This window comes from Chrysochloris asiatica, unplaced genomic scaffold (assembly GCF_000296735.1).
Source record: "Chrysochloris asiatica unplaced genomic scaffold, ChrAsi1.0 scaffold00045, whole genome shotgun sequence".
Lineage (NCBI taxonomy): Eukaryota > Metazoa > Chordata > Mammalia > Afrosoricida > Chrysochloridae > Chrysochloris > Chrysochloris asiatica.
This window is the reverse complement of record NW_006408563.1, coordinates 18,620,035-18,626,778: the sequence shown is the minus strand read 5'-3', so window position 1 is coordinate 18,626,778 and position 6,744 is coordinate 18,620,035. Positions and strand designations below refer to the sequence as shown.

General features: G+C 37.4%; 1 pseudogene; it reads right to left on the bottom strand.

Moving 5' to 3' along the window:
* Positions 1-1,055: 1,055 nt before the first annotated feature.
* Positions 1,056-1,571, bottom strand: LOC102815702 (annotated as a pseudogene).
* Positions 1,572-6,744: the final 5,173 nt, after the last annotated feature.

Below are 6,744 nucleotides of genomic sequence, written 5' to 3'. Positions count from 1 at the left end.
AGTGGTAGTGAGGTTGGCCCAGGATGGGACATTGTTTCATTCTGCTGTGCATGGCGTCGCTATGAGTCGGTTCCAACGTGATGGCACCTGACAACAACAACAACAAAATTTTTGCTAATATGTGCATTATACAAATACTTCATAGTGTGGCAGTAAATTTATATCATCATAATATTTTATCTCATCATAATCTTTACCACTAAATTGAGAAAATAGAAACAATGAAAACAAAACAATTTTCCCTTACTCAAAATTTGTACATCTATCTATACATGCAGCTATATTTTCTAACTCTATTTCTTATAATATATCTAAAGCAAATCTCTAATAAAAATGAGACTGGTAAGTAAATTATATACTAAGTATAATCCGCTGTGAAAGATGGTACAGATTACATTAGTGATGAAAGGTAATTTGAATTCTAATTATAAATGAATAACATTTTAAACATTTTTATGTCCTAGAAAGAGAGAGAGAAATAGATGTATTCACAAATCTAGATATACAAGACTTCTATTAGAAAGACAAGACTTCCAAGTATTTTGTTGCTGTGAAGTTGATTCTAACTCATAGTGCTCTATGTAGGGTTTCTGAGGAGTAGCTGGTGAGTTTGAACCACTGACCATTTGGTTCACATGAACACTGAAGTCCTATGGTGTGGCACCAGGATTCAAAGCATCTAAGTATAGTAAACACCTTACATCCTTAATATCAGAGGTGTAAAACCCACAAAGACTGATTTAACCACTCACAAAAGTTTTTACAAATCAGATATTTCAACTCTAGGATATGAAAGGCAATACATATTATCAACAAGGACACTTTATATTTTTAATGATGGAGTAGGTAAAATTTCTTTTTATTTGGTGTTCTTCAATATCTGCTTTGGAGTAATAATCTAATTTTCCTTTAAGCAAACATGTTGATATTTTAATTTTAATTTTTTTTCCAATTTAATAATTTTGTTTATAAATAAGCTATATCTTCCTCTTTCATTTCATAAGGAGCCATTGATTCTTTTTTTCTTTTTTTTTTCGTTTAATGAAAGTGAAACTTTATTGAGGGCCCAGGGTCATGGGGCTCAGAAGAACCCCACTAGAGGGAGGCAGGGGAGCCAGCAGAGAGGAGTCCTTATTATTTATTCTTCTTCTTGGTCGCAGGTTGTTGGTGTGGCCGCACTTCTTCTTGCGGCAGTTCACAGCACTGGGGTGGAGGCGAGCGTAGCACTTGCGGCAGATCATCTTGTCACAGATGTACTTCTGGGAGAGCTGGTGCAGGGAAGGCTTGATGATGCCATCACGCAGACACAGCACCAGGTGCAGGGTGGACTCTTTCTGGATGTTGTAGTCTGAGAGAGTGCGGCCATCCTCCAGCTGTTTAGCCGCAAAAACCAGACGCTCCTGATCAGGGGGGATACCCTACTTGTCTTGGATTTTGGCTTTGACATTCTTGATGGTGTCACTGGGCTCCACCTCAAGAGTGATGGTCTTGCCCGTCAGGGTCTTCACAAAGATCTGCATCTCTGCATCTGCCCCTTGGCCGCCTTGCTGAAGAGAAAGAGCAGGAGCCATTGATTCTTGACTGTTTACCCTGTTAAAGTGTCAATCATGAGGTCCTTATTGAGTGTGATTATGTCATTTGGAGTGGTTCAAATTCCAGAGCAACGTTTATTGGGATACAGACTTGGAGCATCACATCCTTTAACTCACCAAAGTCTCAGTTTCTCACCTAAATTAATGCTAATCTTATGCATTAATACTCATTTTTCACATGGGAAAAGTCCTATCGAGGAAATGCTCCAATGAAGTGGTGTAAAACAAAAGTACAAAGCTAGGTTTTCCTTTGTTTATTTCTGTTGTTTACATGCAGTGAGCAGCAAGTCCTAAACTAAAATTCAGATTTCTTGGTAGCATCATTCCCACAGCTTCTCAAATCTGTAACATAAGCAGAGCACTTCAAGCCTTTGCCAGGATGCTATGAAAATGTGTCAGATCACTTCTGGGCTGGTAGAGCTGAACCGGTTCTTCTCAGTATTTAGCCTATACAGTGCAGCTCTATGATTCATTGAATCAGGATTAGGTTCCCAAGCTTTTCATCTGGTCCCATGTTAGCAGTGCTTGGATACGGGTTAAAACAGCTAGAAGTGACCTAAACATTCAGAATCTAACAAAGTTGACTTGAACATGCCCACAATGAGTTGTATATCACCCATGAACTAAGAATGAAAAATTTAAATTAAATTTATGTCACCTCTGAATGGGTTGACCAAATTTATGCATTCTACAGTCTCATAAGTCGCAAGATAAGCAATACTCTTGAATTCAAGAAGCAAACACAACACTGGAGTTGTGGCTAAGTGCTGTTGAGTCAGTTCCAACTCATAGTAACCCAGTATAGGGTTTCCAAAGAGCGGCTGATGAGTTTGAACTGCCAGTTTTGTGGTTCAAATTGACCTGTGGTCAAGTGCTTATCCTACGGCACCACACCAGGACACACACAGGGCACAACACTGGAGTAGAATACAATAAGTGAATAAGAGCATACACATTTGGATCAAGTTATTTTATCACTGAAATCAGACTGAGAATAATGCATAGAATGTACTTATAACTGATTAAACCATCTGCCAAACCTTAGCAATAATTTGCTTTGCATAATTCTGAGGTCATTGTGGCTCATACGATAGGCCTCATAACATATATTCAATCAAAATAACATGATAGATTAGTCAAATCTTATATTACAATACACTGTATTGGTTTCCAAGGAGCAGTTGGTAAGCTTGAACCACCAACCTTGCAGTTCAAACCAACCTTGTAGACCTGTGCATTAACCGACAGTGCCATATGTTGAGTGCTAAGAAGTCAGTTCTGACTCATAATAACCCTGTAGAGAGGTTCTGAGGAGCAATTTATGGGTTTGAACCACCAACCTTGCAGTTCATACTGACCCTGTAGTCCAGTGCTTATCCTATAGTACCCCACCAGAAATCCTAGAAATCTTTTATCTACCTTATAGAATGTTGGTTATCTCTCTACATCTTGAATATACTTAATTCTTCATCTTTTAGATAAGTTAATTCTATTTGGCTTATTCTACAGTTATCTATGTCTATGCTTCCTATCCATTTGGTCTTAGCATTGACATTTGTCAAGAAAGTGTTCATATCTGTTATCTTTGAACACCACATATAAATATCTTATGTTAAGCTACAAGAGACAAATACTGCATTATTTTTATACGTTTTAAAAATACACACACATATACACATACATTCATACACAAAAGCCTCTTTTTTTTTTAATGACATTTTGAGAAAATTAAATTTTAGAGAAGATATTTAGATAACATAATATTGACTTGTTTTGTAGTTTGGTTCAGATAAGTCTGAATATTATTCACATTCCTATATGGATCTAGAAACTCTGGTAGCATAGTGGTTATGAGTCAGGCTGCTAACTTCAAGGTCATTAGTTCAAAACTACCAGTTGTTCTGTAGAAAAAAGATGGGGCTTTTTGCCACCGGCTCTCAATCCCTCTTTCTGTGAATTTAGAGTCCTTAGCTGCTCTGTCTCTCCATGTTCCTATCTCTATCTCCATTCCTGATGTTGCTGCTTCTCTGGATAAGGTTCTGTATTCTGCTTGTACACTTCACCCTTGATGATCCTAGGGTCCTCTATTTCTGGACTGTAAGATTAACTACTCCCCCATTTTTTTTTACAAAACTTCTACCTTTACAATTGTGAAAATCGCAATTAGTCATGATAACAATTACTCACTATTGAATTGTAAGAAACTTATTCCCACCTCTTTTAAGACCCATCTAGACAAAATGAAAACTCTTCAGTGGGGACTCTATCTTCCCTCACAAACTCTTAAACGAAACTCCATCTTGAAAACTTGTAAGTCAATCATTTTGTGCTTTTATAGCTCCCTCATTTTAGGCAGCCAATGTCTAAGTTGCCCATCCCTATCTATCCTGTATAAAGTGGAAATAGCGTTGACACTTGATGTGAAGACTCCTTCCCTCTTTGCTGGTATTTTGAGCTGCTACCACCATGAGTATAGGTCAAGTTCATCAAATTGTAGAAATTTACCCTCATTTCCTTTACCATCACCAAGCCATCGAGGCTAGGTCAAGTGGGTACTGTCTGCAAGTTTGAGCATTCTTGTGCATCACCCTTCATTTCATATCAGCTGGAAGCTTCACTCTCAGTTCTGGCCCTCTGTGGCTATGTCTTTGTCCATGGGATCAGGTGTCCACAGATATCACCACACTTCAGACCAACCAGCCTTTCCTCTTCTCTCTTTCATGTCCAGGTCAAAAGTTGAACTCAGCCCATTTCTTCATTGTTGCGTTTCCCCCTCTTTCACTCACCAGTAGGCCAATGTGTTAGGCTGCAAGCTAACATGCCTGTTCATGTGTTCCCTTTGAGTTTCAGTTTTTGACGGGAGTCTGTCCTGAAGGGACTCGGTTACTTGCTTTGATGGCTTACTGGTGAACAACTTACTTATTCTTGTAGTAGCCAACCATATTTTTGTTTTTGTTTTGGATTTTTCCTGATCATCTTTCTTTGAAGATATATCTTCTGTCACTCTAGCTGTTCCAGGCTGGTTTGCCTGTCCTTTCTAGTGGGAAGGTCCCACCTCAGAAGGCTCTGGATGAGGCTCAGGTTTCCCCATTCAATGTACTTTGGCACTTTGTCAAAGATCAGTTAGCTGTATGTAGATAGGTTTTTTCTGGACTCTTGATTCTATTCTATTGATCTATGTATCTTTCATTGTACCAGTACCAGGCTGTTTTGACCACTATAGCCACATAGTATATTTTGCAAACATTGTTCTTCTTCTTAAGCAGTGCTTTGCTTATCCTGAGTCTCTTTCCTTTCCACATTAAGTTTGTAATTGTTTTTTCCATCTCTCTAAAGAATGTCATTGGAATCTGAATTGGGATTGCATTATATGTGTAAATTGCTTTGGGTAGGATTGATATTTCCATAATGTTAAGTTTTCCTATCCAGGAGTATGGTATATTTTTCCACATTTGTAAGTCTCTTTTGGTTTCTTGTAGCAGTAGTATTTTGTAGTTTTCTTTGCATAGGTCTTTTGTTTCTCTGGTTACATTTATTCCTAAATATTTCATTCTTTGGTTGGCTATTGTAAAAGGTATTGTTTTCCTAATTTCTTTTTCAGTGTTGTCATTATTAGTATAGAGAGATCCAACATACTTGTTGATCTTATACTCTGCCACTTTGCTGAATCTTCCAATGAGTTCAGGTAGGTTTTTTGTTTTTGTTTTTTTTCTGAGTCTTTGGGGTTTCCTATCTATAGTATCATATCATCCGCAAACAGAGAAAGTTTTACTTTCTCTTTGCCAATTTGGATTCTTTAATTTCCTTATCTTGCATTATAGCTCTGGCTAAGACTTCCAAAATAATATTGAATAGGAGTGATGACAAAGGTCATCCTTGTTTGGTACCTGTTCACAAGGGGAAGGTTTTCAGATTCTCTCCATTGAGAGCGATGTCAGCTGTTGGTTTTGTATACATGCTCTTAGTGATGTTGAATAATTTCCCTTCAATTCCTGCTTTCTTGAGTGTTTTATCAGAAACGGATGTTGGATTTTGTCAAATGTCTTTTTGGCATCAAAAAGATGATCGTGTAGGTTTTTTCCCTTTTTCTTATTTATCTGGTGGATTATATTGATTGTTTTTCTAATGTTGAACCATCCTTGCATCCCTGGTATGAATCCCACTTGGTCATGGTGTATTCTTTTTTTGATGTGTTGTTGAATTATGGTGACTAGGATTTTGTTGAGAATTTTTGCAATCTATGTTCTTGATGGATATTAGTGTATAATTCCCTTTCTTAGTGATGTCCTTCCCTGGTTTTGGTATGAGGGTTATGCTTGCTTCATAGAATACACAAGGGAGTTTTCTATCCTCTTCTATATTCTGGAATAACTTGAGTAGAATTGATGACAGCTTTTCCCTGAATGTTCAGTAGAATTCACCAGTGAAGCCATCTGGGCATTTTTTGATGACTTGATCAATTTCTGTCTTTTTTATAGGTCTATTCAGGTTTTCTACTTAATTCTGTGTAAATTTATGTAAGTCATCCTTTTCTAAAAATGTATCCGTCTCCTCCAGGTTTTCAATTTTATTAGAGTCCAACTCTTCATAATATTCTGTTGTTGTTGTTGTTATTTGCCGTGGAGTCGGTTCCGACGCATAGCGAATGCGACCCTATACAGAGTTTCCAAGGCTGTAAATCTTTATGGAAGCAGAAAGCCTCATCTTTCTCCTGCTGAACAGCTGTTAGTTTCAAACTGCTTACCTTGGGGTTAGCAGCCCTATTCGTAACCATTACGCTACCAGAGCTCCTTTATTACCCTTTTTTATTTCTGTTGGTTCTGTTGTGACATCACCCACATGGTTACTTATGCATGTTATTTGTGTTTTCTCCCTCTTTTCTTTTGTTAGGTTTTCCAAAGGTTTGGCGATTTTATTAATTCTTTCAAAGAATCAGCTTCTTGTCCTATTGATTCTTTCTATAGTTTTTCTGTTTTCTATCTCCTTTATTTCTGCTCTAATCTTTATTTTTTTCTTTCTTTCTCTTGACTATAGGTTTACTTTGCTGATCTGTTTCTAGTTGTTGGAAATGTTATGTTAATGTGTTGATTTTGGTTCTTTCTTCTTTTTGGATGTGTACATTTATTGCAATAAACTGTCTTCTCAGCACTGC